Below are 14,100 nucleotides of genomic sequence, written 5' to 3' on the forward strand. Positions count from 1 at the left end.
GATATTGACAGGGCAGGGACAGCTTAAAGGCACCATATGTTCAGGCTACATACCTGTCTCACTGCCCAATTTGTCCTCTTCAAGTCTTCCTTATGTTAGTAAATACGCGGGCATCTCCAAAAAACAGGAATCATCTTTGATCCTTTTATTTCTCTCACTTCCTACATCCAGTCTATCAGCAAGTTGTGTTGGTTCTGCTGCAAAATATAGCCCAGACTTACACATTTCTCCAGCTCTACTGCCACCATCCTACCCAGCACTTCCCCTTCCCTGCACTGCACTAGACATTATAAGGATTTCAAGTGAAGGGAATATTCAAACAGGAAAATGACTACTATAACAAAAAGGTAAATTTTAGGTACTATTTCTCAGATCAGGTAACTGCAGAAAACTGCTACTGACCTTAGAGCTAGAAACGCATGAAGGAGGAAACCTGAGATGGCCCAGGAGCCAACATTCTACTCACACTCCCGGGAACTTTGTTACTGCTGCTGGTGGACCCACCACAGTGTTGATCAGAAGTCTGGGATCCTGTACTTCCCATACCTCCCCTACTGGAAGCCGGAAAAACAATCTTCCAACTTTTTTGACTTTTACTCTCTTTAAGTGCCTGTCCTTGGCAGATCAAATGGGAACAGGGCTACATGAGAGGCTCTGAAATGTGAATTTCTGCTTCCAGCCCTGGCATTACAGGGGAGGAGGTAGGTGGGTGGGCATGGGACCGAGTCCACACAGATCATGGCTACTTTAATCTCCAAATGGCTCTCAATTCTTCTTTGAATGAGTGAGCATACCTAACTCACTCACACACGTGTATCAAGATCCCTTGATTTCTCTCCCCTTAGTCTATGGGTGTCACTTAATCACATCATCTACTGTAATCCGAAATGACTGGAGTGTGATTTTCCTACACTTGATAACAAAATGACTAGCTGTAAGGCAGAGCTACGAGAGTAGAAGACATGCAAACACATAGCAGTAGCAAAGCCTTAAGTCTTAGAGGCCTAAATAAGGTGGTAAGAGAGCAGAGAGTAAAAATAATTAAATCTTGTAGATGCTTTAAGAAAGGTTTCTCAAGGGAAAGTGCTTAAGTTGAGTCTGGAGAGTGAATAGAAGTCCTTCGGGGGAAAAGAAGAAGAACAGCATTACCGAAGAGGGGAGCTGTGTGTGGGGTCCCACAGGAGAGAAGAGACAGGGCATTCCCATACTTCTCTGCTTTGAAGTCTTTTTTTTTTTTCTCAACTTCAGCAAAAATTACCATTTGATATTGTGGTTTTTGTGGGAAGATCAACCTCCAGAATGCTTATTAGTTTAGATGCCATTTGACATTATAAATACTTAAAGTGACTTACTTACATATGGTACAGACTGAACAGATTTCCTTCACAATATAGAAGTCATGGTGGTTTTCCATCATATTCAGCATAAAGCCCTAATGTCTTAGGATAATACCCAAGATCTTTCCTGGTGGACTCTCACTCCCACCTCTTCCTCCATGCTGGCCTCGTCTCCCTCTCATGTCTTAAACTCCAGCCACATTGAATGTCCTGAATTTTCCCATTCACACCATGCTTTCTCATGTTGCAACACCTGTGTGACTTCTTTCATTCTTTCAATAAGACAACCTTCCAGCCACCAATTCCCATATGATACACACCTTTAATCTCCAAAATAAATCTTGTAAAGTCATTTCAAACCTTACTTGTAAAATATTATTCAAACCTGCCTTATAGCACAAAAGAAAAAAAGCTCACATGCAAATCTTCATCCCCTCATTTTTAGATGTAGAGGAACAAAGAATCACCACATAGCTGAAAAAAGCCTAAAACAGAACTGAAGAATCAAAATCAACAAATGCCTAAGGAAAAAGAGATAATCCAAGGAAAAGAGAATCTCCCCAAATTGTTAGTTAATATGTATGATAAATTATTTTCACAATATAATTAAGATAACCAGAAAGAACAGAAGTTCTTACAAATAAAATATGGTTATAAAAATAAAACAGGCCATGAAATGAACATAAGAAGCCATTTTCCCAGGAAAAAAATACATTTTCCCAGGAAAAAATATGGCAGAGAACTAAAAAACAAAGAATATCAATCCAGGAAGTTCAACAAAATATAAATCAACCAGTGCTTGAATTCATAAAGAATTAACAGTTTTGGACATTACCCTCCCACTACAAAGAACTGAAAAACAGGAGAAACTATAGGAAACAATGTTTCTGGACATTTAGACAAAAAGAAACCCAGGGATGAAGTGCCTGAGGGAAGGGAAACAAATAAGGTGAGCCCTTAACTGCCCCCGCTTACTGCCGAAGGCACTTTCCATGATGCAATACAACGAGGAGGGTGATCGGGAGGAGGATATTGGACAGAGGAGTTTTAAATATCTGGAGACAGGAACCTTGACCTGAATACTGATATCATATGTATTGGATGGAATCCCAGGAAGCTACTAAAGAACAACCAGAAAACAGGAGGCTGAACAAGCTCTGGGCTGGGACAGGTGGAAAAGCTGTAACATCCAGGGGCATGGGCAAGACTACTCAAAAGGAGACTTTCCTGGTAACAAGAAAAATTAATCCCAGGTCAAAGGCTGCTCTAGACACTTCCAAATCAAGCTAAAACCAAACCTTTACAGGATTAAACTATTACTTACTAATTTAACTACACACTTGAACAACATACAACACATTAGAAATACAAGAAAATGTAATACCTCAAAATATAAAGCTACATACAATGTGAGGCATCCAATAAGTAATTGCATAGGAACAAGAAAATATGAATGACATATAATTAGAGTAAAAACCAACTAATTGAAAGAAATTAGAAATAACAGAAGTTATGGAATTAATAGCTAACAGTATGAAAAAGTTATTATAATAGTCTCCCTATGCTCAAAATATTAAGGGAAATATAAAATTTATGAGGAAAGAAATGGAAGTTATAAAAAAGACCTAGATAAAACTTCTAGAAGTGTGGAGAAATAAAAAATTTCCACATAAACTCAAAGGATTAACAGTAAATTGTATACTGAAGAAAAGAAATCAATGAAATTAAAATTTATTCCAGGGATGCAAGAATGTTTTACATTTGCAAATAATCACTGTGACATACTGCATTAACAAAAAGGATAAAAAAACACATGATCATCTGAATAGATGTTGAAAAAGCATTTGACAAAATTTAATGTCCATTCATAATAAAAACTCATCAAAGTTGGTAGGGAGGGAACATATCTCAGCATAATAAAGGTCACTTATGATAAACCCACAGGTCACATCATACTCAGTGGTGAAAAACAGAAAGCCTTTCCTCTAAAAACAAGAAGACAAGGATGTTCACTCTTCGACAATTCTATTTAACACAGTATTGTAAGTCCTAGCCACAACAATCAGACAAAAAATATATGAAAGAAGAAAGAAAGAAAAGAAAGAAGGAAGGAGGGAAGGAAGGAAGAAAGGAAGGAAAGAAGGTAAGAAAAAAAGAGAAAAAGAAAAGAATCCAAATTGGAGGAGAAGTAAAACTGGCACTATCTGCAGATGGCGTGATACTGTATATAGAAAACTCTAAAGTCTCCACCAAAAAACTATTAGAGCTAATATATGAATTCAGTAAAGTTGCAGGATACAAAATTAATATATAGATATCTGTTGCTTTTCCATACACTAATAAATTAACCATAAGAAAAAAACAATAACAAAAAAAAACCCATTTAAAATAGCATCAAAAAGAATAAAATACCTAAGAATAAACTTAACCAAGGAAGAAAAAGACCTATATGCTGAAAACTGTAAAACACTGGTGAAGGAAACTGAAGATGTTAGAAGGAAACGGAAAGATATTCTATGCTCTTGGATTAGAAGAACTAATATGGTTAAAATGTTCATACTAATCACAGCAATCTACAGATTTAATGCAGTCTCTCTCAAAATACCCGTATCTTTCACAGAACTAGAATAAATAATACTAAAATTTATATAAAATTACAAAAGATCTTAAATTGCTAAAGCAATCTTTAGGAAAAAGAATGGAGCTGAAGTATTATGCTCCCTGACTTCAGACTATACTACAAAGCTGCAGTAATCAAAGCAGTATGATACTAGCACCAAAAGAGACATATAGACCAATGGAACAGGATAGATGGACAAGAAGCAAACCCAGGCACCTATGGCCAATTAATCTACAACAAAGGAGGCAAGAATATACAATAGAGAAAAGACAGTCTCTTCAATAAGTGAGGCTGGAAAACTGGACAGCTACATGTAAAAAAATGAGGTAAGAACATTTCCTCCTAACATACAAAAATAAACTCAAAATGGATTAAGTACCTAAATATAAGACCTGAAACCATAACTCTTAGAAGAACAGAGGTAGAACATGTTAATATAAATTATAGTAATATTTTGGGGGGTATCTGTCTCCTAACGCAAAGGAAACAAGAGCAAAAATGAACAAACAGGACCTAATTAAACTTAAAAGATTCTCCTCAGCAACGAAAACCATCAGCAAAAGACAACCTACTGAATGGGAGAAAATATTTGCAAGTGATATGACTGATAACAGGTTAATATTCAAAATATATAAACAGCTCATACAACTCAATATCAAAAAAACCTAATAACCCAATAAGAATAAATGGGCAGAAGACCTGTATTCAGGTCTCCTGAACAATTTTCCACAAAAGATATACAGATAGCTAACAGACATATGAAAAGATGCTCAGCATGGCTAACTATTAAAGAAATGAAAATCAAAAACAGCAAGGTTATCACTTCACACCTGTCAGAATGGCTATCACCAAAAAGTATACAAATAAAAATGTTGGTGAGGATGTAGAGAAAAGGGAACCCTTTGCACTGTTGATGGAAATGAAGATTGGTGCAGCCACTGTGGAAAACAGTATGCAGTTTCCTTAAAAATCTAAAAGTGGAACTATAATATAATCCAGCAATTTCACTGCTGGGTATATATCTGTAGAAAATAAATACTAATTCGAGAAGTTACATGCACCCCAATGTTCACAGCAGCATTATTTACAAAAGCTGTGATATGGAAGCAACTCAAGTGTCCATCAACAGATAAAGGATAAAGATGTGGATCTACACACACACACACAATGGAATATTATTCAGCCTTAAAGAAAACAACAAAATTCTGCCAATTACAACAATGTAGATGGACCTAGAGTATTATGCTTAATGAAATAAGTCACAGAAAGACAAATACCAATCCAGTGTTATCACTTACATGTTGAATTTAAAAAATAAAACAAATGAATGTATACAACAAAACAGAAATAAACTTGAGATATGGAAAACAAACTAGTGGTCACCAGTGGGTAAAGAGAAGAGGGGAGGGGCAAAATAGGGGTATGGGATTAATAGATGTAAACTACTATGTATAAAATAGATAAGCAACAATGATTGTACAGCAGAGGACATTATAGCCATTATTTTGTAATAACTTTAAATGAACTACAATCTATAAAAATACTGAATTACTATGCTGTACAGCTAAACAAGTATAATATTGTAAATCAACTATACTTCAATAATAAAAGCAAACATTTCAAAGTGATAAATTTGTAATCTAAAATTTGAATCAAGAGGATGTAACAATCTTAAAGAATGTATGTACCAACTTGATCTAATTGACATTTATGGAACATTCCACTGAACAACAGCTGAATCATAATCTTTATTTCTTTATTCATATTCTCTGCAAGATATAAAATACCACACTTTCTTCAAGAAAAAGTAAGTAAACTAAATAACCTTAAAATTAATTTGATTTTTGTTTAAATATTTCACAAAGCAAACACCAAGGTGACATTGATTCACTTGTGAATTCTAAAAACTATTTAAGAAAAATAATACAAATTTTAGACACACTCTTTCAGAAACTGCAGAGGAAGAAATACTTTCCTACTTACTCTATGAGGCCAGCACTGTCTTGATAATCAAAAAGGTAAAATAATTACAAAAAGGAAAACTGCATAATGCATACAGGTTTAAAATTCTTTTAAAAAGTTTAGCAGATTAGAGTGATATTTTAAAATAGGACATCCATATTAACTGGGGATTATTTTAGGAATACAAAATGTTTTAACATAAAAGTCAATGTAGTTCACTATATTAACAGACCAGAAATAACTATATAGATAGATCAACAAAAATGAACCTTGACACATATCTCACAGAATATATAAAAAATTGACTTGAAATATATTATAGACTCAAATATCAGGGTAGTAACTATAAAACTTTAAGAAAACACGAGAAAGTCTTTGTGACCATAAATTAAGCAATGATTTATTTGATAAGAAAGAACAAAACCATAAATTAAAATACATTGAACTTACCAGTATTTAAAAATTTTGCTCTTTAAATGGAATTTTTAAGAAAAAGAGGAAGCAAGCCATTCGGGAGCAAAGTAATTGAGAAAAATTATTTGTGAAGCATATATAATAAAGGAACTTATTTAGAATATATAAAGAACTCTTGTACCTCAATAATAAAAACAAAAACAACCAACAATTAAAAACAGTGGGCAAGGAGGCAAGAACACAAAGTGGAGAAAAGACAGTCTCTTCAATAAATGGTGTTGGGAAAATCGAACAGCTACATGTAAAAGAATGAAATTAGAACATTTTCTAACATCATATACGAAAATAAACTCAAAATGGATTAAAGACCTTAATGTAAGGCCGGATACTATAAAACTTCTAGAGGAAAACATAGAACACTCTTTGACATAAATCACAGCAATATATATTTTTTTCGATCCATCTTCTAGAATAAAAGAAACAAAAGCAAAAATAAACAAATGGGACCTCATTAAACTTACAAGCTTTTGCACAGTGAAAGAAACCATAAACAAAATGAAAGACAACTTACAGAATGGCAGAAAATATTTGAAAAGGATATGACTGACAAGGGATTAATTTCCAATATATAAAAACAGCTCATACAACTTAAAATCATAAAATCAAAAAACCCAACAAAAAATGGGCAGAGGACCTAAACAGATGTTTCTCCAAAGAAAACATACAGATGGCTAACAGACATATGAAAAGATGCTCAACATCACTAATTATTAGAGAAATGCAAATCAAAACTACAATGAGATATCACCTCACACTGGTCAGAATGGCCATCAAAAAGTCTACAAATAACAAATGCCGGAGAGGGTGTGGAGAAAAGGAAATACTCCCACACTGTTGGTGAGAATGTAAGTTGGTGCAGCCACTATGGAAAACAGTATGTAGGTTCCTTAAAAAAACTAGAGTTACCATATGATCCAGCAATTCCACTCCTGGGCATATATCCAGAAAAAACAAAACTAATTCAAAAAGATACATGCACCCCAATGTTCATAGCAGCACTATTTACAATAGCCAAGACATGAAAGCAACCTAAATGTCCATCAACAGAGGACTGGATAAAGAAGTAGTGCAATATATACACAATGGACTATTACTCAGACATAAAAAGAATGAAATAATGCCATTTGTGGCAACATGGATGGAGCTAGAGAGTATCATACTAAGTGAAGTAAGTCAGACAGAGAAAAACAAATATCACGTTATCACTTATATGTGGTATCTAAAAAAAGACACAGGAGAACTTATTTACAAAACAGAAACAGACTCACAGACATAGAAAACAATCTTGTGGTTATCAAATGGGAAAGTGAGGGTAGGGATACATTGAGAGTTCAGGATTTGCAGATACTACCTACTACCCATAACACAGATAAACAGTAAGAACCTACTCTATAGCACAGGGAACTATATTCAATATCTTGTAATAACCTATAATGGAAAGGAATCTGAAACAGAATGGGCAAAATTTTGAGCAGATATCTCACCAAAGAAGAGTTGGCAAAATAAGTCCAAAAAAGCTGTAATAAGTTACCTCTGCACAAAGAATGATAATACCAAATTTTCATAACAATATGAAGCTGCTGAAGCTCATACATTACTGCTGGCAAGAGAATGGTACAGCCACTCTGGGAAACAATTTCACAATCTCTTATAAATTAAATATATACACCATGTGACTCCTAACAGATTTCTTTATAAACCAGAGATGACTCAAATATTCATGAACTGTTGAAATGATACAACACATTGTGGTATATCCACACAATGGGTTACTTCCCAGGAATAAAAAGAAGCAAATATTCTGATATACACAATAACCTGGAGAGCTCTTAAGAGCATTATGCTAAGTGAAATAAGTCATATTCAGAAGTCTAGTGTTGGGAGAAAATTCTCCATGGCATTTCTACACATTTTGTGATAGCTTTTGTTGAAGACCCTCTTTTCAAGAATGTTTGTTATTCAAGCTCCTTGGGAGCAAGAGATAGTGTCTTTCTCAAGGTGAAAGGACAGATCTGTTTCCTAACCAGTATAATAATGACATTGTCTCCCTGTTGGGGCAAAGGGTGGGTAGATTGATGACAATTTATTAAAAAGACCAGAGGTATCCTAACTCAGGGGTCCTTAGCTGTTAACAGATCCACTAATGTGCAGCAATCTCCTGGGCCCACCTTGCACCACCCACCATGGAACTTGAGGGGGCAAGGTAAATGGGTGACAACATGAAGCTTATGCTGTCTGTTGTGCTGTGTGTAATAAACTCTCAAAATCCAACTGGAGTATTGTCCACTTACCAGCCAAATTTATGGGTCTCTGGCAAGCCAATCTAGCAACTTCTACCACTGTGCTGCTGCTTGGGAACCACTTGGCAATTACATCATGTAATACTGCATTTACATGAACTCCTAGAAAAGGCAAATTTATAGTGGCAGAACCGGATTAGGGTATGCTAGGATGCAGGGTAAGGCATTTATTGCAAAATGGGCAAAGGACAACTTTTGAGGTGATGGACATGTTTTATATCTTGATTGTGGGTGTGGTTATGTAACTGAATAGATCTGTCAAACCTCAAAATGTATACTTAAAACTGATAAATTTATGTTAAAATTTAATTCAATAAAAATATCGAGAGTTTGTAATAAAAAAAACAGAAAAAATGGAGGGAGAAGACTAACAAAAAATAATGGAGGATAATTTGGTAAAATGAGAGCACAATCATTGTAAGGTCCTACTGATTTGTCACCATAAACATGCTGTAAAAATTTAAAGCACCAAGTTTTAAATGTTCTAGAAAGTAAAAACAAAGCAGAGGGTGACCAAGATGGCAGAGTAGGAGCTGGAGCTCACCTCCTCTCACAGACAAACCAAAACCATGACTAACTGCAGAATAACTAGCAATAAAAAAGACTGGAAACTACCAGAAAGCATCTTCTGTGGCTAAAAACGAAGAAACCACAAGATGACTGACAGGAGGGGCCAACTCGTAGTATAATCAGGTCCCACACCCTCCAGGTGGGCGACCCACACACTGGGGAATAATTACATGGCAGAGGTTTTCCCATGGGAGTGAGAGTTTCGAGTACCACATCAGACTCCTCAGTCTGGGGGTCTGGCACCCGGAAAAGGAGTCCCCAGAATGTTGGCTCTGAAGGCCAGTGGGCCTCGATTACTGGAGGAATCAAAGACTATATGCTTAACGGTCGCACAGAAAATCCCACGCTCACTGGGACCAAGAACAAAAGCAGTAATTTCACAGAAGCCTGGGCTGGACCTACCTGATGTGCTTGGGGGTCTCCTGGGCGAGTATGTGGTGGCTGTGGTCACCCTGGGGGCATAGACATAGTGGCAGACAGTGGCAGACAGTCAGGGATGTTCATCTGAATGAACTCTCCTTCCTGAAGGCTGACATCTTTCTTGGACATTAGCACCAAGACTTGGCCCCATGCAACAGCCTTTAGGCTCCAGAACTGGGATGCCTCAGGCCAGACAACTAACTAGGTGGGGACATATCCACACCCATCAGCAGACACTGCCTAAGGCTGACCCCACAGCTGCCGCTACACACAGCCAGGCCCACCAGAAAGAACCAGCTCCACCCAGCAGTGGGCAGGTTCCAGCCTCCCCGACCCGGAAGCCTACATCAGCCTCCAGACCCGTCTCACCCACCAAGGGGCAGACATTAGAAGCTAGAAAACTTTGATCTCACAAACTGCAAAACCAAGTCCATAAACACAGGTCAGAATTTATCCTGGGAACCAGCTGCCACAGGCTCCTGGGTGATGGGAGGGGAGGGCACTGCCGGAACGCTTAGGGTGCCTCCTACAGAGGGCCCTCCTCCAAGGTCGAGAAAATAACTACCCTACACAAAAATACAAATAAAAACTTAGACCAAATGAGGCGGTAGAGGAACATGTTCTAGGCAAAGTCACAAGATAAAATTGCAGAAGAAGAAATAAGTGGTGATGAAATAAACAATCTACCCAAGGAAGAGTAATCTACCCAACCAGAGAGCTCAGGAGGAGAAGAGATGCAGAGTGAAGTTTGTAGCAAAGAGTTAGAAAGTATAAAGAACAACCAGAGTTGAAGAATAAAATCAGTGAAATGAATAACACACTAGAAGGAACCAAGAATAGACTAAATGAGGCAGAAGTACGGATCAATGAGCTAGAAGACAGATTAGTGGAAATCATGACTGCAGAAGAGAAAAAAGAATGAAAAGAAATTAGAGTATTTTAAGAGAACTCTGGGACAATATGAAGAACACTAATATTCATATTACAGGGGTCACAGAAAGAGGAGAGAGAGAGAAAGGACCTGAAAAAAATTTTGAAGAGATAATAACCAAAAACTTCCCCAGCTTGGAAAGAAAGTCACTCAAGCCCAGGAAGCACAGAGTTCCACACAAGGTCAACCCAAAGAGGAACATACCAAGGCACATAGTCATCAAACTGACAACGATTAAGGGTAAGTAGAATATATTAAAATCAGCAAGAGAAATGCAACAAATAGCGTACAAGGGAGCTCCCATAAGGTTATCAGCTGATTTTTCAGCAGAAACTCTACAGGCCAGAAGGAAGGGCATGACATATTCAAAGTGAAGGAAGGGAAAAACCTACAACCAAGAATACTCTGTCCAGCAAGGCTCTTGTACAGAATGTTACCAAAACAAAGTTATTTTTTAAAAAAATCAAATTACAACAGGTCTAACTAAAATCAGACTATCATCAACACTTTCAAATTTTAAGGAGAATGATTTAATCCCATAATTCTATAAACAATTAGATCTTAGTATGTTGTATTAGTCAGGGTTCTCTAGAGAACCAGAAACAACAGGAAATACATATGTATGCATGTATCTAGAAGAGATTTAATATAAGGCACTGGCTTATGCGATTATGGAGGTTAAGTCCCATTATATGCCATCTGCAAGCTGGAGACCCAGGAAAGTCAGTGGTTTAGCTGGAAAGCCTGAAAGCTGGAGAGCTGTTGGTGTAGATTCCAGTTCAAGACTGAAAGCCTGAGAACCAGGAGCACTGAGGGCAGTGAAGATTGATGGTCCAGCTCAGCTGGGCAGAGAGTGAACTTATCCACCCTCTGCAGTTTTGTTCTATTCAGTTTCTCCAGGAATTGGATGATATCCACCCTCACTGGGGAGGGCAATCTACTTTACTCAGCCCACCAACTCAGATGTTAATTTCTTTCAGAAACACTGCCACAGACACATCTGGAAATAATATTGAACCAACTCTCTGGGCATCCTGTGGTTCAGACAAGGTAGCACACAAAATTAACCATCACACATCTTATGCTGCCCTGTATATGCTGGCCATACCCACGTGTCTAATCTCATTGGCCTTTTGTTATAATCTTGAGCTTTCCTGGCACCTTCCTGAGACAGGGCTTTCTTTACACATACTGTTGTCACTGCTGGGGATGCACTTACCTTCTCGATTTGCTCATTAGGTCCTCCTGCTCATCCTTCAGATTCCAGGTAGATTTTCACCTTTTTATGAAATTGTGCCAGGACATATCAAATACTCCTATTGTTTGTTCCCAAAGAAACATGAACTTTTCTGTCATGGAAATTATTTCAGTTGTAATTTTTGAGTGTGTGTGTGTGTATGTATGATGGATTCCCTCACCAGAATGTAGATTTTATAAACATAAAATCAATGTCTTATTTACTCACCATTTGATCTCAAATGCCTTGTGTGTTCGGCACCAAGTAGGCATCCAATATATACTTCTTCATTAGATGATTAAAAGGAAAAATGAAAGCTGCTTGGAAGAGTCTGGATAATCTTAATCCTCTTGCCTGAAAAAGGAAAGAGAAAGTAACATACCTCTGTGAGCTTAAACTTTTCAACAGGCCCAGGGAGAGTTCTGCCCCATGTGACTTTAAGTGTCAGTTCAACTGAGCACTGGAGTGCCCTCCTCATGGGAGAGGTGGTGAGAGGCAAAGGTAAGAGAGAGGAGCATCTCTACTTGTTTCCAATCATCACCAATGTGGCCTCCATCCTTAGAGGCAGATGTTTCTGTACCTTTTCCTTGGAAAATCACTCTATTTTCTACTTTAGGAAACCTATGGAAAACACTTGTCCAGCAATGCACTGTTCCAATTTTGTCTGTTGCTACAAAATTTCCTCTGCTTCTGATTTGTTTTTTATCATTTTAATGGGGCTTTAAAATGGTAAGGGGGAAAAATGTTATATTTAATCTGCCATCTTGAAATGGAAGATCTCCATGAATTCTAAATTTCAATAGTTATTTTACTATTACAGACAATGCCAATTTCTACTGCAACCGCCAGTGAATGGAAACGCATATTTTCCCCCAGATTAGACAATGGAGTGAAAATTATGGAAGGGAATAGACATTATGGGGGCATTAATTTTGGAAAAAAATTATAAGATTAAAATAAGTAAGGGATCCAAAAGCAAAGGCCACCTGTGAATAATTCTAGAGTAACAACCTGCAACAACATTAGAACTTGAGCAAGTGGGAAATAAATAGATTTTAGCTATAAAATCTCAATTTTTGCTAAGACAAAGTAATTATTTGCAGGAAAAAAAACGCACCTACATATATATATATAATTTTACATGTATATACTATTGCCTCAATTTCTCTAACATTAAATTTAGATCATCCAAGTTAAAACAGGAAATATTTTCATCATAATCAAAGTAAACACAAAACATTGGATTTATTTGCTTAATGGGTGCAACCAAATTTATAATATATATAACACCATCCACTTACTTGAGAATTGTAATTCTCACTCCCTTAGGTTACCTAGGGGCTCGCCTGGCTAGGTATCCTTGATGAAATTTTATTTTGAAGACTTACTTGCTTTACGTCACCCTGGTATGTGAAAGGCTGTAGCTAGAAACTGTTCAGGAAATGTTCTCAAGTTACATGTTCTTGAAGACTTCTTAGTATGTAAACAAGAAGACAATAACTTACTAGGAGCAGGAAGTCTACAGTGGCCACCCAGGAACTATCAAATCATCTTGTTTACTTCTCTGTAAAACAATAATCTTTCACTGATACTGTTCTTTGAAATTTGAGTGTGGGTTTGTGTGAGTGTATTTGTATAAACAGTCTCACCCTTGTCTCTCACCAGCAAGCTCCATGAGAGTCTATTTGACTTGCTGTATCTCTAGGGTCTAGAGGTCAACTTGGTGCTCAACAAGTATTTAATGAATGAATAGTTTCTCTAGAAAAGTATGGAAAATAACATTTAAAAATCTGTCCCTAAAATTAGTTAGTATGTGAATTGTGTATTCAACAAAAAAATACAATAGTCCTTTGAAAAAGTTATTTTTAGCTTTGGCCATATAGATCATAATTTATACGAAAACATGCAGTGATAGGTAATAAATTAGACAGCAAACCAAATCCAAAAAGATTGTAATAAAGGAGTGAAATGGGTCAAAAATTCAACTGCAAAAATTCAACTAAGATATGGAATGCCTAGCTTACCATCACTATATCTACCAAAAAAAATTTTTTTTGGTGTTAATTTCTGTAAGAAGGAATGTGGTATGACTACCAAAATGTGTTAATCTAATCTTATACTAAATTCATAGAAATATAATGCAGGGCAAGGGAGCTGATGGCCGACATATTTGTTATGACAGAGCTAACAGAATGTTTTATTCAGTACTGTGCACGAATTTAAAAGAACAACACTGATAAACAAGACTA

At 36.6% G+C, this 14,100-nt stretch overlaps 1 long non-coding RNA gene across 1 annotated transcript in view; it reads right to left on the reverse strand.

Moving 5' to 3' along the window:
* Positions 1 to 14,100, reverse strand: part of LOC116153008 (uncharacterized) — a 136,486-nt gene that overhangs the window by 39,957 nt on the left and 82,429 nt on the right. The window contains exon 3 of the long non-coding RNA XR_004136664.2: positions 12,080 to 12,205. This is a non-coding gene — a long non-coding RNA (uncharacterized LOC116153008). The remainder of the gene's footprint in view (positions 1 to 12,079; positions 12,206 to 14,100) is intronic.

Source organism: Camelus dromedarius, chromosome 2 (assembly GCF_036321535.1).
Source record: "Camelus dromedarius isolate mCamDro1 chromosome 2, mCamDro1.pat, whole genome shotgun sequence".
NCBI classification, from domain to species: Eukaryota; Metazoa; Chordata; class Mammalia; order Artiodactyla; family Camelidae; genus Camelus; species Camelus dromedarius.